Source organism: Pteronotus mesoamericanus, unplaced genomic scaffold (genome assembly GCF_021234165.1).
Source record: "Pteronotus mesoamericanus isolate MK-2021 breed Mesoamerican mustached bat unplaced genomic scaffold, CSHL_Meso_final contig_52, whole genome shotgun sequence".
NCBI lineage: Eukaryota > Metazoa > Chordata > Mammalia > Chiroptera > Mormoopidae > Pteronotus > Pteronotus mesoamericanus.
In genome coordinates, this window is record NW_026555189.1 from 5262058 (window position 1) to 5288263 (window position 26206).

Genomic DNA, 26206 nt, shown 5'->3' on the forward strand with positions numbered 1-26206 from the left:
AAGCACACAAGACTAAAGAAATAAAATTACATGGTTGTGCTTATTCCCACAGTTAATCCTCAGCTAGCATTCTTAATAAGTGCTTAGCATAGTGTTCAGTGTTTCTAACTCCAAAGTTAGGAAAATTTCAAGTACAGCATTTGTTTAATAAATGTCAGTTCATAGACTGGTTAATCATAAAGATAGATATTAAAATAGCTTACTAAATTTAGATCATATCTATCCCTAACAGAGAATGATATTCTGGGTGAAACACTTGTCATAAAAACCTAAAATAGAAGTGTATTTAAGTTGAGGTGCATGTCTGTCTCACCCAGCTTTCCTCCATATTGCCAGCTGGAAAATGGATGTGATGCATGGAGCTCAAGCAGCCTCATTGGGCCATTAAATGAGGATCATTCCCAGAAAAGTGAAGAAAGTTACAAAGAGGCTACATCCCTGACAACTTCATGGGACTCTAATGACTAGTTTGTAGTCCCCAGTTCAATATTTATATGAGAAAAACAAACTTCATGTATTTAAACCACTGTTAGGTTGGGTGTCCTGCCATTTGAACCAAACCTAATCCAAGAAGTTATAGCACACTTGATTCTTTTGCTTTTCAGATTCTAAAATGCTTTTTTTATAATCTTTTCTTCTGTTTTCTTTGTCATGATATATTTATTTACTAAAACAAAATATTAGGTACTGCTTTTGTCATTTTCATGTGCTTTTAGGAGAAAGTAGCTGTAAATGCATGTTCCTACTCTAATATCTTTAATTAGAAGTCTGTTTTCATAACATTTTTTGAGAAAACTAAACAGTATAATGAATAGAAAGTTCCCATTAAAATGCCTAACACAAGTCAGGCACTCAGTAAACAATCATTATACTGCATCCCCCTCATTATTACCATTACCATGATTTCAAATGTCTTATCTGGTGCTGATATCTAAAGGCCACACTAAAATGCACATTGGGAATAAAAGGACCTATGCCATATATACATTTTGTGGCTGCACTAATCAAAATCAACACACGTTCATTATTTTTTCATAAATCGAGAAACTATTTACAGTAACAGAGGATATAGGCAGCCTGACTTAGTTCCTCTAGGCAACAAAGCATGTTTTAATTGACCTAGCAGAAATAAAATGGATCACACTCAAAAAATCATTCCCCTGCCATCTCATCTCTGCATGAGCTAGGTACTTGGAACTATGATCAAAGTCTTAAAATAAAAATCACAGAGACTGATGAGGTCTATTCCTCATTGCAGAGAGAGACAGAGAGAGAGAGAGAGAGAGAGAGGGAGAGAGAGAGAGACAGAGACAGACAGACGAGGTGAGGGTGCTTTGGCTTCTAGAGCCTGACAGAACTGCACTGGAACCTCCGTTTCACCTCCTAGTCCCCTCAGGTGCTTTGGTAAGAATCTTCACTTTGACCTCCATTTCTTCAGCTGATAACACAAGGCTAATTTTTTCCTTCCTCTTTCAAGCCCCAATACTCCTCTTTTGAAAAATGTTTTCCTACTCTTTTTCTCTTTACCCTTCTCTTCATCTCTGATGCTTTCTACATCTCTAATGCCACTAAAATAGCCCTACCATGCAGCTGGAGGCCATGTAATAGATGCTTAACGCCTGTGTGCAAGTCAGCTCTGCCACAGCTGGGTAATCCCATTAGACCTTAGTTTCCCCATCTGGAAAGTGGGGGTAATGTTAATGCCTGCCTCTTGGGTGTGAGGTAAAGATTACATGACATAATGCCTGTGACCTGCTTAGAACAGAGAGTGCTGCATAGTGAACATAAAATAACTAGGAACAAATTAATATTATTTTCCAGTACTATGCTAAAAACTTCATGTGGATTATTTAATTATCACCAAAAAAAAAACCCAAAAAACAAACCATGAGATTGATGTTGTTATTTTCTCTATTTTACCAGGGAGGTAGGGAAAGGCTAGTAACTTCCTAATTCAATCACAATTCCTAAGTGATGGAGCCTGGGTCTGAACCCCAGCAATCTGCCCCAACAGCTGCTGTCCTGCCCACTACTGCACAGCACCACTCTGAAGCAGTTGTTGTACTAAAGGTCATTAACTCAATTATTGAACTATCTTCAGATTTTGGCATCATTTAAAATCACTAAGAAATCATTGTGTTTCTTTGTTGTGCCAAGCACAGAAACACTTCCACAAGGTTAAAGAGATGGACAATAATGGCCAATAGTATTCAATTTTTACTAAGCAGTTCAGACATACTGACTCGCTGAACCTCACAACCACCCTCTAAGGAGTGCACTATCAATATTCCCGTTAATGCAGTTGTGAAACAGAGGCCGAGAGAGGTTAAGTATTAAGTAGTAGCACGTAGCAGAGTTCTGGCGCCCCAACTTGCACTGTAATGTCACAATGCTTCTGAAGATACAGTGCCTGCCCTTAAGTAATCTGCCCAGGTAGATGACGGCACCTGGACCCTGCTTGTCCTACTTATGCCCCTGCTCCCTCCAGGCTCCCACCCCTACTTCACTTCCATGCTCAGGGGGACATTCTAAACAAATACTCAGAGCCCGCCCTGCGCAGCAGCTCACCTGTGTCAAAAGTGCACACTCGAGCGGCTTCCCCCTCCACAGTGACCACCCTGTCTTGGCCCTAGATGGAGGCAGCGGTGGCCCGTCTGTGGGAGAGCATGATGCCAAACAGCCCCCTGCTGCACCGAGCTCGAGGCCTCACATTGTCCCTCACACGGGGCTCTGTGTCCTTCTTGAAGCCACTGAACACTTGGTGGAAGACAGCCTTCATGATCTGTAAGCAAAGGGCCACAGACTTGAGAACCTGGGTCTCTGTTTCAGGAATTCCATCCTACAGGCTGATAGAAATCACTTCCCAAGGCAATTTTTTACAACAATCCAGGAAACTAACTAAATTTCTCACCATTGGTGCCCGGGGAGGGTGGGAGTGATGATTAATCAGTTATTTAAAATTTTGTTTGTCAAGGTAGAGGGTTAATCATAAAGAAAATACTTAGGTACCATCAATATTCAGTTCTTAACCTGAAACCAGAAAAAAAAAGACAGCTCTGCTTTGATTTGCCTCTACCTGAAATTTAGAGCTTCCTTCCATCATAAATGCAGTGAGAGCAGCGCCCATGACACTGTCTGCAATTAAAACCATGGTTATTCTCATATGACATGGCAGTTGTTACAGAAATCTCAAAACATGGTTGATGCTGATCTTGTCTTTGAAATTAACCAAGTTATTAGAAATGTCACTAGACAGCACATGTATTCTGTACCACATGCTTTTTGAAAATATTTTGATAACTGTATTTCAATTCAGTTTTCTTTGTAATCACATGTATTTTATTTTATGCATTTTAAAATAATCCTGGGAATGTGAAACAGATTGCCAAAGAGCTCCATGTGCAGAAGAGATTAATACTTTTTTGTATATTTTATGTAAATAAAATTGTTTCTGACTATCCTTTTTATGAAGGAACAACCCTACAAAATTTGTGCTGCTTTTCCTCATCTTCATTACAGGGATGAGCTGAGACACAGAGAGGGTAAGCAACTTTTCAAAGGTCACACAATACATAACAGAACCTGCTGTGAAACTGGTACCCCAGTCATAATCACAAAGTTAAACTGCCCCTTCAGGAATTTACAATCTGCTGAGAAAGACAGCTTTTGTTCTACGTGCCTTACTGCCGCCTGAACACAACTCCTTGTCCTTCCCTGCTGCCATACCGAGGGAAGTTTCTTTGTTAGCACCTCACAACAACAACAACAACAACAAAGTAAATGGATTTTCATTAAACGCAGATAGTATTGAGAATCTATCTAGGAGTCTTTAGCAGACCCTAGATGAAGAGGGCACCTAAATTAACTTCTCTTACATACAGATGAGTTTGACCCAGCATTGTAAAGATCTTATGGATTAGCTGAGAGATATGCTGAACATACCCATTAATTTTTTTGCTTACTTATAGTTTACATCCAAAATTATTGTGTATTAGTTTCAGGTGTACAACATTGTACTTAGACAATCCTATAAATGCTTATTCAATTTTAAGGTGATTGGCCTGAGAAATTTTCTCCTGTAGATACCGATAGACATTACTTTGGGATGGGAGGGACTCACCACACCCAATAAAGAACACATCTCTTTGTTACAGTAGCAAAACATAAAGCAAGAAAAGGGAATTTAGGGATAACCTGAAAATGCATTCTACACGGGATACGGGCCTCAGGGTCTTTGGGGAGAGACAATGTCTCCTGGTGGCAGGCAAAAGGGACTTCCCAGGTGAAGATTCCTGATTCATGCTAGTACAAACTCTGGGATACCCATCAATAGGTTTTCTCCTCCTACTTGCTAATAGGAGCATTTGTCTGGCAGCAATGTGCGCAACCCCAAATATTCAACCCCCATCATCCAAGTCAATCAAGGCAACCCATTTCTTTGCCAGTAATTGGTCAGTGGGTAAGTGTGTAAGCCAGTTCTGGCCAATGGACGTTAGATAAAGTCTTCTGGGAACTTCTGGGAAGATTTTTCTTCCTGAAGAAAAGAGAGGGTTTAGAGAAGAGAACTTGCATTCCACTTAGAACTCTGTGGTGCAGAGATATGATGCTGAGGCTCTAGGGAGCCACCTGGGGAGCATGATATGGAGACACTGCTGGCAAACTAAAGCTAGCAGGACAGATGAATGGAAGAGAACCTGGGTCGCACTTAGATGATGCTGTTGAGACACAGTAATCAATCCATGTCCTTCTGGCTGGGGCCACTTTGTAATGGCTATGCAATTTCTTGTAGCCAAATGCACCCTTACAGGTATGCAGACTGGCTCCACGATGGAAACCAAGAGGGTTTAGGGAGACTGTCCTTAATGCATGCAGTCTGCCTCTCCAGATTGGCAGCCAAGCATCCCACACGCCAGACTCGGGGTTTGACTGGCCTTGGAAGAGCTTGCCTTTCCTGAACAGCAAGCCCACTAGGATCAAGCATAGCACATGCTGGTAGAATTGCAGCCAAGTGCAATATGTTTTTAACCTCTAAAACCATTGACACTCCAGGTTATCTTTCAATTGCCTTGAGTAACCAGGGTCTGATTTGTCATGGCCATCCGTACGTCAAGGGCTGTTTCTCCTATTGTAGCCTTCTCTGTGACCAACATTAAACAGTACTAGGGTGAGGAACAGATGAATGAGACTGAAACCCTAAACATGACCTATGCTGGCCCACATGACCTAGCTCCTCCTGCTTGCCTCTCTCCAAACTCAGCTGCTGCCACCTGACCCTTTCTTCATTCAGTGGCTTCAAGAAAGGTTTTTAACCTTGAGTTAAAAACATTAAGTGAGTTACACATTTAATGGCTGCTTTATTCAACAGAATGTTAGTGACTTTAGGCAGGGACCATGTTTTAGTCATCACTACATGCTTAGTACTTAACATAGTGTCTGGCACATAATAGGTGCTCAGTAAACACTTGCTGAGTGCATTGCTGCTCTCTGAAGAGAAGTTAAAATGGTGCAGATATTCCATCACCTAGGATGCTCTCAGATCCAGTCAATGAATCATGATTGGAAGTCACTCTCTCATAACCAGAAGGCCTGACTTAGGGTGTTTTCAGGGCTGGTAATTTAAGGACCCAGGTTCTGTTGTTCTTTTCTTTCTGCTGGTCTACTTCAAGACAGTGGCCTCTCGTCCTGCCCCAGCTCCCTTCATGGTTCCAAGATCACTGACACAGTTCTAAAGTGAGAAAATAATATCCAGAGGTAGAGGAAGGGACTGTCCCTTTCTTGTGTCCCTATTCAAGAATGAGGGAAATCTTCCAGGGCACCGTCATTGGCCAGCATTGTGCCCTACTCCATCCTCGACATGACCATTTGCAAGGGAAATGGCATTCTGATTGTCCAAGCAGACCAAAGGAGATTCTCCTGAGTCCAGGGAGGCGCCCAGTTACATCCAACCTGAACACAATCATGACTATACTAGCAAAGAAGAAGGTTGGAATGAGATGTATGCACCTGTGTTGTGCTGATGCTCTGAGAGCTTTTTTAAGTGCCTGATAATGCCTGCCATCCACCCTCACTGCACTTCCACAGGAGGAAATTCATCAGAAGAAATATCAGCATCAAAATACTGTGTGCAGCCAAGGGAGAAAAGTAATTCCAAAGAAAAAAATCATGCTATGAAACTGCTTCAATAATGAATTCAGCACCTCTAAAACATTCACCCTTTATCATCTCTTCCTCATTAACAGCACTTCTAATTTATGCCTGCCTATCATCAATACCTTTTTGATTGGTCTGACTGATAGTCAACTATAGTGAATATTTAACATTATAATGCAATACAGTCAATGTAAATTGACTGCAAGGCAGAATTGCAAATTTTTTTCCAAAAGTGTGGGCTTTCATAAAACCAATACTGCTGGGTTTCAGAGAACTGCTTCAACTGCAGGCAAACGAACTCACAAAAGTACACTAGTTATTGAGTTGGATAAAGGATGATGATGATGATAAAAAATATATTTGGATTAAAGGGCTAGAGAAAAAGCCACTGTTAAAGATTCATAAAGTTCTTGAACACTGTTTTTGCCAATGAGAACTTCTTTATGTTCCTAATATGCAGGTCAGCTATGAAGGGCAAGGTCTATAATGCTATAAAATTTTGTAGGAAAAATGAACCATCACCTTCCCCCAAAATCAATGTTTGATTTTTTTTATTCTGAGATTTAGCAAAGCTGCTACCATGGCTTACACTTGGATAAACAAACTTATTTTTATAATTTATAGCTACAGTTTCCTCTGCATCTATACCAGTTTTGGCTTAAGGTCTTACTTGAGAGAACGAATGGTCTTGGGATAATAAAGGCCTAGTGTATGTTAAAAAGATAATTTATGAAGTTCTCTAGAAACATGGATAATTCTTTATATGATAAGTTAAAAAAAAATGGGGCACCAAAGACTATACAAGATAATTGTAACCATGTACAAATATGTGTGTATTTGGTTAAGAACTGAAGGCAAAAACAGAAGTATTTATACATGGGGGAATTAAAGTTACAGTAATTCCCTTCCTCTTCCTTTTCTCCCCCAAATATATTTTATTCTTAATTTTTGCACTAACTAAATAATAAGCCCCCAAAAATAACCCAATATGTTTGTGAGCTATTTAGTCTACAGCCATAGTAATGTGGTGTTTTGATTAAGGGCATTCCTGACTCAGTGCTCGCAGGTTATGAAGGGCAGCCTCTAAGAGGCCCACGGTGCCCCCCATCCCCCTGGTATTCATGTCATTAATACCACCCCTGGTATGTAGGCTCCACTGAACAACTCTCTTCTGATGAACACAGTATTGCAAAAGAAATAGGATTAGGGCATATCAGGCTCTGTCTTTGCTCACTCAAGTTGAGGAGAGCCATCCATCTGCCATGGTATGTGCTGCTTTACAGAGAGGTCCGTGTGGCAAAGGTGTGACATCTCCTGCCGAACCCACACACGTGAACTTGAAAACAGGTTCACACCACACACACACACACACACACACACACACACGTCCCTGTTAAGCTTTAGGGCAAGTGCAGGCCTGACCAACACCGGGACTGCACTTGTGAGAGACACTGAGCCTAAGGAAACCAGCTAACCCACACCTGGATTCCTGACCCACAGACACTGTAACATCATTAATGTTGTCCTAAGCTGCTAATTTTGGGAGTCATTTATTACACTGCCACAGATCACTAATCATAAAGGTTTACATTCAAATCTCAGCAAATTTGTCCTTTAGGAACATGACAGTTTATGTGATTTGCCAATAATGTGCCTGGAAACATTTTTTTTAAAACTCTGGGTTAGAGTCATAAAACTGCTTTTTAGCAATCAAATGTTATTTACATAGTTTTATATAATAACAGAATAGATGAAATTCTTTACTTGAAAATAAAAACCACACAAAGTAAACTTTAAAGTACTATAGAGTGTGTTAGTTGATTAAAAAATAAATACTTCCTGACCCAGTTCTCCCTATACTTACTGAGGAGCTGAGAGCATGACAGAGAATTGTAATAACTGTGGAATTGGAAGCTAGACATGCTGACGCCATATACTGATGGCAGAAAGTTCCAGAGGTTTTTCACGTGGAAACCTGGATGTTAGGCTATCTGATGCAAGCTCGGGGATTCCTCTGCTGCAGAAGTGACCTCAGCCCCGTAAGCAGAGAGATCCAGATAGAGGTGGGGGGCTCAGATTTCCAGTGTGGGCACCTGGAGATAAAAACAGGTTAAAGAGATTGTGGAGACACAGAATATTGACAACAGTGCTTTCTGGTTGGTTCTGACCATGGGTCTGGCACGGATTAACTCACATGGTAATTGCTCTCTATTTCAACCAAACCCCAATGTCCCCAAGGTACAATCATCCCTGGTTAAGGACCACTGTTCTACAGGATTTTCCTCTGCTATTTAACTTTGGATTCAATTACTAATATGTATTTCCACCCAGGGCTGCAGAGATGAAGTTTTAATAATGAGAGCTAATATTTATTAAATATTTAATAGGTCCCATGCACTGGCCAAATCTTTTGGATATATATAATCCAACCTAAACTTTGAAGTAGATACTAAAATTAGTGAAATATTGAAGAAACAGACCCCGAGGCTGTAAGGTAAACTAGATTGGGTTATCACTTGGATCAAGAATTGATCATACATTTTATGTAAATGCCTAGGGGCAAGGCATTATATTCCCCATTGTAAGACAAAGAAACTGAGAGAATTGAGGGAATTGTCTGGGTTGCATACCCCGGAAAGGATGGAGCCAGTTTCGTTCTTAGGATCTTTTCTCCACCCTTTGTTCTCCCTTATTCACTTTGGGGGGAAAAAAAACCCCAAAAACTGGTGAGGACAAAAGCAAATATAACAAAAAATCCTGTTAATAAGGATTTGGGTTTGTTCTAAACTATAGCCACCTATGTTAACCCTGAGTCCTTTTAAACACGATAAAAGATAGGCTGTTAAAATACAAATCTACAGAAACTTTTTTGTTGTCGTTGAAAAGAGTTCTTACAGTCAAATTTCTAGAGACTCTTTTTTTCTGAGACAAAGCAAAATTTATACAGTATTATTAACTGAAGTCCAAAGTGTATTCCCATCTATTGTCCTTTCTCTGTCCTGTGATCCTCATCTAGGATTCCACATTACATTTAGTTATCATGTTGCCTTGGGTCCTCTATATTGGTCCCCAAACTTTTTGGCACCAGGGATCAGTTCTTCCACGATGTTGGGGCCTGGTGGAGGGGGTGGGGGGACAGGAGGAGGAGCTCAGGTGAGCTTTGCTCATGGCCAGGTTCCTAACAGGCGATGAACAGGTACTGGTCCCTTGCCTGGGGGTTGGGGACTCCTGCTCTAGACTTTTATCACCCGGCTGAGGTCTATTAGGTTTCTCCACTGTAGAATTACTCTCCCTCCCCCCTTCCATACCCAGCTCGCTGGAAGGATGTCAGTCCACACCTAAAATTTGGAAATGATGTTCTACATCTTCGAGGGCAGAGCATATATGGACGTTACCTGGAATCACTTCAGATTATTTTAAAACATACTCTTGTTTACCTATAGTTCCTTGAGCATATAAAGGCATATTAAATGTTTTTGAATGAAAAAAAATCAGGAAATATTATTAAGGCTAGTATTTTTCTTTACTTACTCATTTCTCCCAGGCCGACATTACAGTAGTGGCCCCTAATCCATGCTTTTGCTTTCCTGGGTTTCGGTTACCTGCAGTAGACGGCAGTCAAAAGATATTACATAGAAAATTCCAAAAATAAACAGTTCATAACTTTTACATTGCGCAATGAAATCCCCAAGTCATCTGAGCGCTTGGATGGAATCTCTCGCTTTTCTGAGAAGTCAGATGAAATCTCGGCTCCCATACGAGGAACGGGATGAAATCTCGCGTGGCCTTCCGTCCACCCAGAGCGTGAACCACCCCGTTGTTTTGCGACTCGACGTTTTATACGCTCCGTCTCCACGCTTCATACGCTCTATCGGCGCGCTTTATACGCTCCCTCCTTGTTAGTTACCTAGTAGCCATCTTGTTTAAGGAGTATCGCGGCGCTTGTGTTCAAGTAACACTTGTTTTGCTTAATCCTGGCCCCAAAGTGCAAGAGTAGGGACCCTGGCAATTTGGATTTGCCAAAGAGAAGCCATAAAGTGTTTCCTTTACATGAAAAGGTGAGTGCAGTTCAATACGATATTTTGAGAGAAAGACTATATTCACATAAACTTTATTTCAGTATAGTGGTTCTGTTTTATTAGTTATTGTTGTTAATCGCTTCTTGTGCCTGATATTTAACCTAAACATTACCGTAAGTATGTAGATATAGGGGAAGAAAACAGTATATATAGTGTTCAGTACTATCCACGGCTTCAGGCGTCCACTGGGGGACTTGGAACATACATGCCCCAAGGCAAAGAGGGGACCACTATTCATAAGTGACATTTTACTCCGAACTACGGACACCTTATGAGACTGTAAGGCTTCAAGGGCAAAAGGCAGGCTTAGCTGTCTTTGTGGGGTAGTGTCTAGCAAATTGAAAATGTAGTCTGAAAATATTTTAAAATACTTGGTTTTTGGCATCTCAACCCAAATTTGCCCATTATTCAATTTTCTGGTTTCAAATTGACTATAGTTATGTAAGATATTACCGTGGGGGAAACTAGGTGAACGTTACACAGCAGGGGAGGGGAGTTGCAATCAGGAAAATGGCTAAAAAGATTCCTTAGGGGATAATAATAAAAGAATAGTTGAGAAGCACTGTTCCCAGACAATGTTTGGTAGGTAATAAATGAGTCACTCTGAGAGTTTGGGTAGAATACATTGCTAAAACAGAAGCATTAAAAGTACACCAGAGACCAGGTCCTGTTTTTCCATTTGAGAAATGAGGAAATTCATAAAGAAAGATGCGATTTGCCCCAAGCCATTCAGTGAATTTGCGACAGGCCCAGCACCCTAACTGGTAGCTTTGGAGACCAAGTTTAGTTCTGTCAGTTTACCCTCAGCTTCAAACAAGCATTTGCCAAATGATTGTTCTGCACCTGTTTTCTTGGTCCTGCTCTCATTTAATCTGTGCAACACTCATTAGAAGCCCATAAGCACAAGTCCAAGTTGGCAAAAAAGAAGCCACTGAATCACCAAGCTCAGGGCATGTGTCCAACTTATGAAGGATAGAAGTGTCCCATTCTACAAGCCCCATGACTTAGCTAAGAATTCATGACATGTGTAAGCAGCTTTGGAACAGGAGGTCCTGAAAACTTGAGGTATGCAGAGACTTACTTTAAGAGACATTTTCATAGATGGACTCATAAAAGAGTGATCTTGATATTCTGAAATTACACAGAACAGAATATTAAAATGCAGTTATCCCTGATGGAAACCTAGTACATTGATATGATAACCAATAATCTTTGGAAGTTCCACATATGCATTTATAGGACCCGCTTACTAGAATGAGAACAATCATTAAAAATAACCAATTGTGTTCTCTTATTTGTCATAATACGGCTGCTATGCTAATAAAATCAAATAGCAACTAAAGAAGTAAATGATTTTTTTTTGCCAAGCACAAATCATGCAATAGAGCAAACAGATAAATAACAGAATTCAGTAAATACATAGAATTTTAACTGAGCAATACTTTTTGACTAACATGCACCATCCTGAATTAAATACAAGTAGAGAAAGTCCCAGACATCCCCAAATAATAACCAGAATGGCACAAAAGCAGTCATTTGGGCTTCTGTGTAATTCGGAGGCTGGCAATCTACAATCTGCCAGCTGCCTGTATTTGTTAAGAATGTTTCTCTTGGAAATAGCCACGCCCACTTGTTTACATACGGCCTCTGGCAGCTTTAACACTGCAGTTCTTTTGGAAGGAGGTTGGTAGCCCCTCTTGTTTGAGGAAGGGAACATAATCAGATCCTTTGTGATTTGAGGATTTAAAAAAGAATAGCGGCCCAATTCCTAAGTGTGAGTCCACTGAAAAAAGAAGGTTGGGATCCAGCTTGAAAGAACTGGTCACCAGAACCTGCCCGGCTCCAGAGGTTGGCAGGCCCTTGTGGTTGGTGACACCGAATGGGGTCTGAAAGAATTAAGCATGAAGAACTGCAACCCTGGGTGTCCACAGGGAAGCTGAGTGCAGGGGATGGGGGCCCCGCCTGCCAGTCCCAATTTCTGTGGCAACTGCTAAGCCCCCTCCATCTGGCTGGCTCTGTGCACATCCTGGACCACAGCAACCTCAGGGACCAGTAAGATCAGGGGAAGAAACGTACCACTCACATCCCATTTCTCCCTCTGCTTGGGGTTGTATCAGTTTAGCAAGTCACTTTGTGTTCCAGAGGTGAAGCTAGAAACATATTTTTTTCCCTGTAAAATGAGTGAAACTCAGGGAACTCAGCTTTGCGCGGCCCAACACTGCAATCTTGAATGCCCTTTCTCCTGCTCCCAGGACCCAGCAGGGAGAAAAGAAAGCTACCTAGACAAAGAGGAGAGTCTCGGCTCCTACAGAAGGGAAATGATCCAGCTGGGAAGAAGGGAAAATCGACAGGCTGCTCTCTAAGGCTTTTTCCAGCACCAGTCAACCCTCCAACACCACGGGGTGCCCAACAGTTCAGTTCAGTACTGACACTAACTACCCAGGATTTACACAGATCCCACAGCTTACGGGCTTGGTCCCATGAGACTGCCTCCACTTCAGACACCAGCCACAGACCAGGTGCCCAGGCTACTCACACTTCTTCCTGACCAACTAGAGATTTGGAGGTTCCCATGGCCCCCTTTCAGTTTCAGGTTCAGTATTCACTAGAACAACTCACAGAACTCTGAGCTCTGTGGAAGCACTTTACTTATGTTTACTAGTGTTAAATTAATTAAGCAAGGCCATCGGACTGAGGTCGCTCTCACTCTGGGGCAGTCTACAAAATGCAAACCAAAATCTAAGCTCGTAAATGCTTCAAGGTTACACAATCAAAACACTAAAGACAACCAGCCACAACAGCCAATGAGGCTTTAAGCTAGAGCCAGTCAGTAAGTGTCTTGCTTTGCTTCTGCCTTTTCCCTGTAGAAGCCTCTCTCCGAGCTTCTGTTGGTGGAATGCTCCTAACCACTTCTGGTTTGGTGCTGTCTGATTTGAATCAATTTTTGCTCAAACTTTTTTTTTAAGGTTTTCATTTATTTTCAGAGAGGGGAAGGGAGGGAGAAAAAAAGGGAGAGAGATACCAATGTGTGAGACACATCAACCAGTTAGTTGCCTCTTACACACCCCCAACAAGGGACCTGGTCTGCAACCCAGGCACATGCCCTGACTGGGAATTGAACTGGCGACCTTTCACTTTCCAGGATGATGCCCAACCCGCTAAGCCACGTCTGTCAGGGCATCAAATAAACTCTTAACATTTTTAATATGCCTCAGTTGATCCTTTAACAGTTCTGGTGTCAGAGGGAAGCAAAAGAGCCCCAGTAACTCCCAGGAGCGATGAGCAACCAGAAGGTACCTGCTGAGCCTCATAACGGCTCCTCTTTCTTGCTGCCTCAGAAAGTGTGTCACAAGCGCCCCACCCTGGGCTCCTGGATCCTAGCCCCGCAGTTCTGTGTTACGAGTTTCAGACTTTGAGCCCTCCTTTTCCTGGAGTGGGTCTGGAAACTGGAGGAGTGAGACTGTGTCTGACTTGGTCTGACTTAGGAATGGGACCAGATCCAGAGTCAGACAAGATCTAACTCAGAAACTGGACCACTGGATAAAGGGCTGGACCAGGTCTGTCTTAGAAACCAAACCGGGCCCAGTGGTGAGGCCAAAGATGAATAAAATGGTTAAGTTTGAACAAGCAGGTTAACTCTACCGGAGATAATCTTGCATTACAGTGGCCTCCGTGGAGAACTTCTGACCGTCTTAGATGAGCCTGTCCCCCATTTACGAGGTGCACTAGGAAAAGGGGGCCACAGCCAGCACTCACTGTAAAGGGGAAAGGGAAAAACTGACCCTCTCTCTGCAGTTTCTGGCGGCTGGGATGGGACCTGCTGGGACACCCCACTTACTCCAGCACCTTCACATGGCATCCTGGGTAAACTGCCAGAAGCCGGCAAAGGGTAAGACTTTTTTTTTACCAAAGTTGGTTCGTCCAGACCTCTGTCTGTGGTCAAAAGTGGAAGTTAAAGTGTCACATTGTCCTTTCCTTTCCAAGTTTAGATTGGAAGGATAAAGCATGGGTTATTGACCCTATGTCTCCTAGGAATAGCTATTGCCTTCTTGATTGTCTCATTTTGTGTCCTTCAAAATTGGTGTCAAGTGTGTGTGATTGGAGGGGAGGTGGTCAGCAAAAATATGGCTGGGCAGAAATGTGGATTGCACTCCACTTGCCGCTAGAGTCCAACGGTTGCCAGTTCTCCGCGGAATTGTCTAAATCCTCCTTCCTTTTGACTGTCCTTGGGGGTGGCTCTGGGTTATGAAGGGCAGTGTTTTTTGTGCTCTCTTTGAGGAAACCCTCTTGTGTCCATGTGGTTGTGCAGTACTCCCAGGAATATCTGCTGTTTGTCCCAGCTGAAACCTGACAAGATATGCAAAAGAATTTTTTTAAGTAGCTCTATGGTTGTGTATAGCCGGAAAACTTTTCCCATCTTCCTTCTAAGGTTCTTTGGCTGGTCTAATAATTAAATTGACAAAAGACAAAGTAACAGGATAAAAAGCAAATTTTGTATATAAGGAAGCCCCCCTCCAAAGATGATACTCCCCAGAAGTCAGAGAATTGAGGCTTATTTACCATCCTTAGCTAAGGAGAAGAGGGTAGGGGTCTGGGTCTTCAAAGGGGAGCAAGGAATTCACAGGAAGATGAGAGAGCAAACGTTTGGTAAACAGGTCTTTGCCCTGCCATGCAGATAAGTCTTTCTGATATAAAAGAGTTGCCTCTGGTAATAGCTCTCTCCATGGTACACGCCTCCTATCTATAATTCTTTTTTTGTTGTTTGGTTGGAGGTTTTCTTGCATTTAATTTTTTGCGATAAAGTAAATGTTATAAAATGTTATGTAATAAAATATGCCACAGAGTGTATAAAATGTGACATAAATCTCCCTGCCACCCTTGGTTTCTTTTCTAGAGTTAATCACTGATAAATTTTCTTGTAGGTCCTCCTAAATGTTTTTTATGCATAGACAACGTCTTTGGGTTTTGTTTTTTGTTTTGTTTTGTTTTTTGCTTATAAATCTTTTCTCTCAGTTTTTTAGAAACTAGATTTATTGGGGTGACATTGGTTAAAGGCAGATAAGGGGAAGGTAAAAAATTCTTCATGAGTCTGCTGGGCCCTGATTGTCTTCAGCTCAAAATAATCCACATGCCAAAGCGACACATCCAGGAATGGTCTGCCCTCCTCACTCACAAGATGGCCAAATTGAAAGCTGGAATTCCAAACCCGATAGAAACTTTTTTAAGGCCTTCTCCCCTAAACTAAAATGAAACTGTATCCAGAGGAAAATAAAAACATTCTGAAGACTTTGTGGAAGGGTTTACTAACACATTTTAAAAAACACACCGCTCTAAATCTAGAACATCGGAATCTCTTGATTTTTATATTCGTTGAAGATCTCCCTGATATAAAGAAGCAATTAAGGAAAATGTAGTTGGATGACTGTGTCAACATCTTGATATTATTCAGGTTGTGACCCAATTATGAGGAATTAAAAACAGCTGTGCTTGTCTTATGCATCTGTTCTTTGAAGAACAGAAGGGTGGCTCTAGAGACCATTCAAAACCCACCTATGCTTTTTGCCAATCCCCACACCTCCCCCTTGTAGCTCAAAAGACTTTCAGATATTGTTAGAGATCTCTATTTAGGAAATAAAAGCCCTTCTTGGAGAAATTTACATCCTTTTCTACCTCGTCTTCTCTAGGAACCTAGAACCATCTGTTGAAATGCAAACTTCAGGAAGGTAATTCTTATCAAAAAATTCTATTTGGAAATTAAGTGTGTAAAAAAAATCTCTAACGCCTTTTTCACGAATATTAGTAAAAGCTTTAGACACCAGAGCAGATAACTTCAGCTTATTTTATCCATCAGAAACACAATTTGTACCCAACCATGCTCTTATGAACTAGTGAGTTTTACATTGCTATGCCCATCTCATGGCTAAAATTCTAAAACAATAGCTATAAGATCTCTGCATATGTCTGTATGTTTATGTGTTTCTGTGTGTGCATGTTATAGATACGTGATATTTTTATGGCTCTGGATGGTATTGCCAAAATTGATTTGTAAAGAGCTCCATTTAATTTGCATTGCACTAAGTTTTATATGTATGGGTGTATTCAGCCTCAACAGTTCTATGAGGACTGTATTATTATGAGGCTCATTTTTATAGGTAAGAAAAATGAGGATTGAAGAAGTGAAGTAACTTGTCCCTTGTCAAGGAGCTTATTAAGTAAGTATCAGAGTCATTCTTTAACATAGGCCTCCTACTTCAAAATCCGTATTTTTTGCCATTCCTTTGGTAGGTTCTGGAGATGTAGAAAGAAATAAAACACAGTGTGTACCCTCAAACCTAGAAGGTTAGAAAACTCATGTGCAGAAATAATTATCAAAGTAGAATGTAATCATTTGCCCATTTTAAATTGGATTGTCTTTTTGTTGCTGAGTTGTAGAGTTCATTGTATAGTGTAGATACAAATCCCTATTAGATACATAATTTGCAAATATTTTATCCCATTGTATTTGTTATTTTTTCATTTTTTTGATACTGTCCTGTGAAGCACAGTTTTAATTTTTATGAAATCCAACTCATTTTTTTTCTTTTGTTGAAGCATTGCCTACCCCAAAGTCACAAAGCTTTACACTTATTTCTTCTAAGAGTTTTATAGTTTTAGCTCTTACAATTAAGTCTTATATTCATTTTGAGCTAATGTTGGTATACTGTATGAGGGAAGGTTCCAAAATGATTCTAATGCATGTACCTACCCAGTTGTCCCAGCATCTTTTATTGAAGACTATTTTTCTCCATTGAATGATGTTGGCACCCTTGTCAAAAATCAGTTGCTCATAAATATATAAGTTTATTGCAGCACTCTCAATTCTATTCCACTGATCTATGTCTGTCTTTATGGTGGATTCACACTATCTTGATTACTCGACCTTTGTGCTAACTTTTGCGTTGGGGATCTGTGAGTTCTCCAGTTTTGTTCTTTTTTACAGATCGTTTTGTCTGTTCTGGTTCCCTGTGTTTCCATATAAGTGTTAGGACCAGCTGGTCAGTTTCTATATGTTTGCTGTCCTTTTTCTTCTGCCGAGAAGCCAGCTTGGATTTTTTCCCTAATTGCATTGAGTCTCTAAGTCAGTCTGGGGATTCTGGGAGGGCTCACTCTGTGTCAGACCCAGTGCTAAGCATTTTATTTGCATTTTCCCGTTGCATCCTCATAGAACCCTATGATGTAAGTACAGTTTCCATGCCCATTTTCCAGGTAAAGACAGTGAGGCTTTTGGAGTGTCTTAAGTCAGGTTTCTAGAGAAATAGATTGCAGGTTTATTGAGGAGTGTCCTCGGGATCAACACCTGAAGAGCAGGATGGAATTGTTATTAGGTCGAGGGAGAAGTTGAAATGGGATGCACTTATTGGGTTGGCCAAAAAGTTCATTTGTTTTTTTCCATACGATGGCTCCAATAGCACTTAGTTGTTTTTAACTTCATTCAAAAGAATTTTGTTAAATTGTATTGTGACAGCTGTCATATCAGCATGCATTAAAAAAAAACCAAAACTGGTGAATTTTTGTGTAGCCATTTTAATAATGAAGATGGAAGAAAATATGCAACATTTTCAGCATATTATGCTTTATTATTTCAAGAAAGGTAAAAACATAACTGAAATGCAAAAAAAGATTTGTGCAGTGTAGGGAGAAGATGCTGTGACTGATCGAATGTGTCAAAAGGGGCTTTCGAAGTTTCATGCTGGAGATTTCCTGCTGGATGATGCTCCACAGTCAGGTAGACCAGTTGATGTTGATAGTGATCAAATCAAGACATTGAGAAGAATCAACATCGTACCATACTCACAATATCCAGATCAATAAAGTTATTGGTGAAAATAAAAAAAAAATGTGTCATTTATTTTATGGGAAAACTAAATGGACTTTCTGGCCAACCCAATATAATAGAGCTGGTCCCAGCTGATCCCACGGAAAGAGCTGAAACTAGGATGGCCCTTCAGCGAGGCCCAGGACTGAGACAAGGGGCCAGGTCTTTGTCTCTTATCATCAACGTAGGCTGCCCAGGAGAATGCATAACCTGCAATGCACCTCCCTGCGCTCAAGGGCACTTCCTCAGGGGGCCTCATCAGTGCACAATCAGGAGGCGACACTGCTGGCAGCTGGAAAAATGGCTGCCTGCATCCTTGAAGGAGGACTGCTTGTACCACAGCCTCTCTGCTAGGTATTATAACTTGTCCTAGGTCATGTAGATAGCACATGACAAAGGGTGACTTCAGCCCCTTCAGCCTCACTCCACACTCTTCACTCTTAATGCTCACGCCAGATTCACTCATTTGCAGAAATTCAGTCAGTGTTGGAATTACCCAAAACACCCCTTGCTATGGGCTAAATGTTTGTGTTCTGTCAAAATCCATGTGTTGAAATCCTAGCCCCTAATGTGGTGCTATTAGGAGAAGGGGCCCTTGGAAGGTGATTGAGTCGTAAGGACAGAGCCTTCATGAATGGGCCTTGTGTCCTTAAAAAGAGACCAGAGAGTTCTCTAGCCTCTTCCAGTAGGTGGAGGTATACCAAGAACTCAGCAGTCCAAAAGAGTACTCTCACCAGAACCCAGTCTTACTGGCACTCTGATCTTGGACTTCAGCCTTCACAACTGTGAGCGATGCATTTCTGCTATTTATAAGACACCCAGTTTGCAAAGTATTTTGTGATAGCAGCTCAAATGGACGAAAGCATGCCATGAATACATCCTCAGCTAGATATAAACGTAGATATAGATACAGTGTCACTTCCAACACTGGACTTGTGACTTCTGAAGTGTCTTAGCATAAGGCCTTGGGGTGGAAATCTTACACTGGGACCTCAAGGATCCAGAGTTTTAGAAACAAACTCTGAGACAGAGACGAAAGCTTTAACCTCTTACTTCTGCTAAGTGAGAAGAATTGGCTCTGTCCTGGTGGCCTTGGCTCACAGAGCCAGAGTCCTCTCTCGCGCCACCACCGGGAGAGAGGTCTGTAAACAATCTCTTCCCCAGTAGTTAAGCAGTAAAATGCACAGGGTCCTCTGAGTGGCTTAATAATGACTTTTTCCTAGATTGTCAGTGGTGCAAGCATATAAATCTTGTACTCTGGGAGGTTTAAGTTACTTTTTAGGGCATAAATCTCCAAAATCAATCCAATTTAACTATTTGCACATGTTTTGCCAGAAGTCCATAATGGGTTGACAAACATGATAATGGCTACAAACTTCAGACTTCAAGTTTAAATGGATTGAAATAGAGGACTCTGAAGTAGAGTTTAAAAGGCCCCTGAAACTGCATCAACGGTCTGTGTGAACATACATGCGTTTTATGAGAGGGGAATTCATGCTTTCCCAGTGAGTTATGTATGTGACCCTAATAAAATATGGGACCATTGGTTTAAAAAAAACCAAAGTATCTTTTTTGTTCCTCTTTTTGTCACCCATGGGCCCACTTCCTTGTTTCTTCCTGATTTTGCTAAAAAGTGATCCTAGGTTGATACTTAATATCTGTCAGGGGCTCTGCTATGTCAGGTAGATGACAAAATCAAAAAAGTCTCGATTCACCATAGGTCCACACATCTTGCAATCAGACCAGAACTTGGCGGCCCAATTCTCTTCTTTTTTGCTTATCTCACATTATGCCAAGAGCTTCTGCCCTGTTTTAAAATACCGGTTTGTATTTGAATCCACCCTGCAAATATTTCTGTCATGTATTGTACCAGACTATTTGCAAGCTCTGTGGGGTATTTAAAAAAAAAGTATCTATAATCTCAATAGCCCTACAGTCCCTTTGGGGCTTAAAATTAAAGGAAGGGAAGTGATCATTTATTATTGAGCATTTTCCTTGCGTCAGATTCTTAAAAGCATGTACTGTCCAATTTACCCCTCATGGTATGAGGTTGCTGTTGTCCATTCTCTCAACTGACTTTTTATTGAACCAGACAACTAAGCTTAGGGAATTTGCAGAATTTATCCTTGGTCACAGAAAGAATAAGAGGTGAAGTTTATTTAGTAAATACCATGGATGCTTTGTTCTTGTTTAGACAGAGAGGCTCTTCCCTTGTTTAGACAGAGAGGCTCTTCCTCATTCCTTTCTAAAGGAATTCTCTGTGAACGATCAAGGAAGGCCCTAGGAATTCCTTTAAAGTTTAAGCATGGGAAAGGGGGACTGTTCCATTCTCAGGGAGGGAGATAGCAGAGGAGGCTGAGGGAGAGGAGAGCGGGCTGACGCCAGAGCTCTCAGCTTCCCCCCTCCCACCGGTCCACTTCATTTGCTTGGAAAGGAACAGTCAATGCCAACTAGCATGGCAGGGTTTTCAGAGCTGAAATCTCTGGGAAGAAAACTCTAGTTACATATCATCCTTTTCTTCTAGGAAGAAAATGAAGCTGAGAGGAAGAGACTGACTGTGAATGCCACTTAGATAATTTAATAATCAAACACCCCTTCGCCAAGGCCTTCTCAGCCCGCCCTCATGTTGACACACATCCAGAGCATCTTTCTGCCCATGTGGCCTGTTTCATCCTAAACGTTCAAGCCTATCTCTCTATGATTATTTACTGTGTAATAAGCACACATGCTATGTTTGTGGGGGATAAAATGACTACCTTCTGCATATGTTCCCACCTATGATTTTATACTAGAAGCACCCCAAAGATATATGGTCAGGATAGGGAACCCTCAGAACAGGGCTACCCCAAAATCAATGCCAGGAAGAAAACTAGTGCTAACTAAGCATCTGCTCTGTGCCATGCACTGTACTTGCTTGGCATACCCACACACCTCGTTCCATTTAATCTTCAACAATAACTTGTTGAGCTTCGTCAAACATGTCCAGTTTTTAAGAGAGGATGCCAGGTATCTAAGAAACTAGAAATTAACCTCGTCACAGCTGGCCACCTGTCATCATTGGCAGAGCCCATAGGTGAACTAGGGTCAACTAATGTTTACTCTTTTCCTCTACATCAAGCCACCTTCCTGGTTGTCATAGCAGGTGAGCACGCAGGACTTGGGATATGAGAATCTGGCTGCAGCACAGCTAAGAATGGTCTCCTCGGGCCTCGCTTTCATCTCCGCCCCCTTGGAGAATCTAGCATCTGCCGTGCATGGAGAGAGAGAGAGAGAGAGAGAGAGAGAGAGAGAGAGAGAGAGAGAGAAGTGTCGTCTTCTCTACATTTGGGGAAATGTGCTCACAATGGGATGCCGCAGAGAACAGGAACAGCTAGCATTCATTCCATACTTACGCGCATCCACTAAGGAGCATATAGATATTGTCTTATTCAATATCCACAATAACTTGGAGAGGCAGGTACCATTTTGATTTCTATCCACAAATGAGAAATGAGCTTTGCAGATGTTAATGTGCCTCAGTTAACTTAGATAAGTTTTCTAGTTAACTTGGTAAAGTAAGCTTGCTTCCTACCTGGGTCTGTCTAGTCTCAGAACCTTAATTACTTTGCTGCACTGAAGTTGATGTTGGGAATGATTATTCTCTTTGCAACTAACAATTCAACAACTGCTAAACCACATAAACCTTCTATTTCTTGGCAGTCCAGCTGAGTAAGTTTTATTGCCTAATGACACAGCTCTTTAATTTAAGGAGTTGCCAACCTGAGATAACCTCCTTCTGTAGTTTGTTGGCAGTTATTCATTTATTCAGGGCTGCTATTAATTTTAATTAGTTATTTGACCTTTGACCACTATAAACTTCATCTGATTCAAAAATATTTTCTTAACATAGAATATCAACAAATACCAAAACTCCAGATCAGCTAAGTCAAGCATGTTTGAATAAATAACCAGAGCTCATAAAATATCTGCCTATGCCCTTGGCGCCTATAAAGAAATAATTGTGACACCAACACAGTCTTTGTTATCATTGGGTTATTGCTAACATATCAGTCTTAACTTGACCATCAGCTTTTTTCACTGGCAAAAAAGTAACTTAAGCTTTTCACATTTCCTGCATTACCGATAGTAGACAGATCTCGCTGAATTAAAGACACAGACACACACACACACACACACACACACACACACTTTCTCTGCAAAGAGGCTTTTAAGAGGTTAACAATATAAACTCTTAGCACTCTGAAATACAGAAAAACAACAGAAACCTTTCACAGTGTGTGAAAGAGGGGGGCTTCAAAAATAGCTGGAAGAGTATAAATTAAACACAAAAGAGGATTTCCTCACTCTGACGCTGGAAAGGCACTATTTCCTAAGGGTGTCCTCTGTTCTCTGGCAATTTCTGAGTCCAGCCAGGGAAAGAATCCTTTGAATTTTTAAGATTCCCTTTCATATTTTGTTTACTTAAATTTCTTGTCCGAGCTCTTGTTTTTTCGTGGTCTTATAAGATTGCTAGGCAAAAGTAACTCAGTAGAAAATACTTAAAAGGAACGAAAGGAGGGAAGTGTAAGTATGACATTGTTGTGCTTCTGGTCCAAATTTCCCTACAAAACTAGTACATGTGAGGATTACTTTTTGCTCCCCGGTTCTGGGGTTGAGTCTCCGTAGTCATAACCCACTCCCTACTTTATAACTTGGGATGAAAGCTGGTCCCTGGATACTGGATCCATGTTACTGGCTAATGAAAAAGTTCTTAAGACTTGGTTATTTTTGGTACTTGGTTAATCTACTTCGCATGAATATTTTTCTCTTTCTATTTTTCACACCCCTTGCTTTGAACTGGTGAATGTACCCTACCTATTAAAAATGTCTTTGTTTTTCCTACAAAGTAGGCTGAAACAAAGTGGGTATCTTGGCTACTGAAATATTAAGCTCTCAAGTGAGTCAGTGGGGACAATTGTAAGATGTGTTTGGCAAGCACCAAAGTATTAAAATAAGTTGGCCCACTGACATATATAAAACATTTTTTCTTGATTTAAAAGCAATATATGTTCATTTTAGAATATGTGTAAAATAAGCAAAACACAAAGAAGAAAGTAATATATCCACCCATGAAATTTTATCACCCAGCTATTAACAATTTATTGCATTCCTTTCCATCATGTATGTTTGTTAATGGCTGTATGCCTAAAAATCTAGAATAGTGCCTGCTATCCTGTAAACTTAATAAATATTTGTAGTATGTAGATAAGGTGATTTGTGCATTTCATGTGACCAGAGTCTGGGTTTTGATGACTGAAACTGCTGCCAGTTCCAGCTGTACACAATCCCGGTGCTCCGTAGGGTCCTCGCCCCGGGTCCTCCTCCTTTGGGTGATTGACCTTGACAGTCTGCTCTCTAGACTTATCTACATAAAAGTGACAGTTCCTGTTAATGGCACTAATAGATTACTTAGATAATGTAGCCACATGTTAATTTTAATTTTAATTTGTAGTGTGCCACCAGAAGGGAGTGGCAGCCGGGTTGTTAGAAGGAACACTGGCCCTGCAGTCTTTCAGGTATGAATTCTAATCCTGACTCTACAACTTCCAAACATTGTGGCCTTAAATCACTTGATCTCTTTGAGACTTAATTTCCTCATTGCTAAAGTGACATATAGTAGAAACCCATAGTTATCCTATGGTTACTGTGAGTAAAATCATATGGTTATTGTGAGATGAAAATACGTACAAAAAAATCACTAGATAAAAAATCACTAGAAACTATATACAAAGAAAAAATCACTAGATAAAATCACTAGATAAATCACACAGTCAGACTTAGAAAAAAGTTTTTTTTTAAAACTATGGTTTACCATTCTATGTAAGTTTTTTATAAGGAAAAAAAAAAGCCACAGTGCTACAAGGTCAAATGGTAGCCTAGGTTTTAAAAAAATGGTATCATGCTAAAGGACAACACATTTTAAATTGAGAGTCTTCACTCTTCAAAGGGAAACTCTAGGAGTGATTTAGATTACTCATTCTGGCTAAATCCACACCTTAGAAAACTACTCTCATTTTAATCTTCTCATTGTTCTTTCAAGTACTTAGGAAATTTCTCCTTTCTCAGAGCCAGTTGGTATTCGATTTTTTGAGCAGTTGCTTCTAAAACCATGAGGGTCCTTTTTTTCCACAGTTCTTGGAAATCAGTTTGCAGCTGGTGATGATCATTTTCATTTTCTAAGCATCTCCTATGAGCAACAGACTGTGCAGTGCCTTCCTACTTGCACTGTCTCATAAAATAATCATAAAAACTTTAATGGAGTGGGAGTATTATTCCATTTTCTAGATGTTCTCAAATATTACCTGCCATTTACAAACGACAAAACCACATCAGCTTGTGAATTGCTTGCTCTTGTCCCCACCCCACCCCAAAAAATGCTCATAGGATAAATTTAGCTTTGCCATTACTAGGGAAGGAGGGAAGGCAGTCATGTCCATTAGTTGTCCATGGATCCCAGTAATCTGCTGGTGTTGGAGTTCAAGAGGCTAAGACAGGGGACAGTCTATTTTCCCAGACCCCTCCTTACCTTGGGAACAGAGGAAGAAGGCAGGCTGTACCCCTGCCCCTCCAGGAGGCTGAGCTGGTGCTATTGGAAGACGCCAACCCAAGTGAAAAAGTGGCCATTGCACCAGCCGCCCTCTGTGTTGCCAAAGTCCATTCCCAGTGGCCGCAGGAAGCTGACCTTGCAGGGGTCCGGTGCAAGCTGCTGTGAGCACCCCAGCAGAGGCTGCGTGCACATGTCCCACACAGGCAGCTTCAGCACTCGGCCTGCGCGGACAGCGACAAGCTCAGGGGCCAGCCCCGCAGGCCAGGCCCCCACCCCCAGGAACACAGTGCTGGCCCTCTTGCCTACGCCACAGCCACAGCCGTCTTGACGTCTGCCTTGAACTCTGCCAGCAGCATCATGGCCAGCAAAGTGCCCACTCCGCATTGAGCACCAGAGCCTGGGTGCAGTCCAGTCCTTTGGCCCCGGCGCCCATAGTCCGGAACCTCCTTCCCCAGGCCTGGTCCGCTGGGATCCTGCCCTGCAGCCACTCCCTGTGGCAGGGCCTCAGCCCTCGGAGCGGCACACACCTCCCACCCGGATGTCCAAATACCAAAAAAGTTCCCAGACGTGGCTGCTGATACGTTTGTCCCTTCACCTAGCTAAAGACTCCAGTCACCCATGCAGTCTGTCCTTTGATGTCATTTCCTGAGACCTGCTAAAACCCCTTTGTTGTACCCTCCTATTTTAAAAATACATTTTTTGTGGTATTTAATTACATGTTATTTTGGTTCATTTAATGCTGGTCTCCATCCCTTCTTGTTGTTCATTGTATTTCCAGTTCTCAGCATAGCATGAACTCATGTTACCCAAATGAATATACCAAATGTAACAGTAATGTTACCCACTGTCCCCACACCATCCTAGCCTTTGTTTTAGCTAATCAGACAATTAACATTTGTCAGATCAACTCTTACCAAAAAATATTTAACTGTTTGCTTTTATTCCTAATAAGTTCCTGAGGTAAATATGAATATTATGAACCCCCATGTTTCTCCTTTACTTACAAATTGGAAAAGTATTTAGCAAGGCAGAATGACTTGTTGCCGGTCACAGAGCTAGTGAGCATGGATGCTGGTATTTAAACCCAGGACTGACTGACTCCAGAGTTGGTGGCATTCCTGACCATCTGATTTGCACAGTTCTCTTGGAAGGCAGTTTACCACCATGATGCAAAGTGTCTACGGTCATTCCTACCCTTTGATTCAATAATGCCACTCCTGGGAATCTATCTTAACAGCATTATTTACAGAAGAAAAATGAAAAGCAAGATTTCCATTTATTTAAATAAATACTAAACATCTATATTTAGATATTTAAGTAAAACTCCAATCATAAATATATTTAAAAATTGAATGTTATTCAGCACAATCACATGGGCTCAATGAATAACATAATTGGAATATTATGGAAACATGGTAAATATAGTATGAAAAAGCTAGAAAAGTGGCTATTTTTATGAGTAAAATAAAACACAATATAACATTGCCTAATGATGTAACCTCTACAACTTTGCATGGGTGATGGTAGAATTAGACA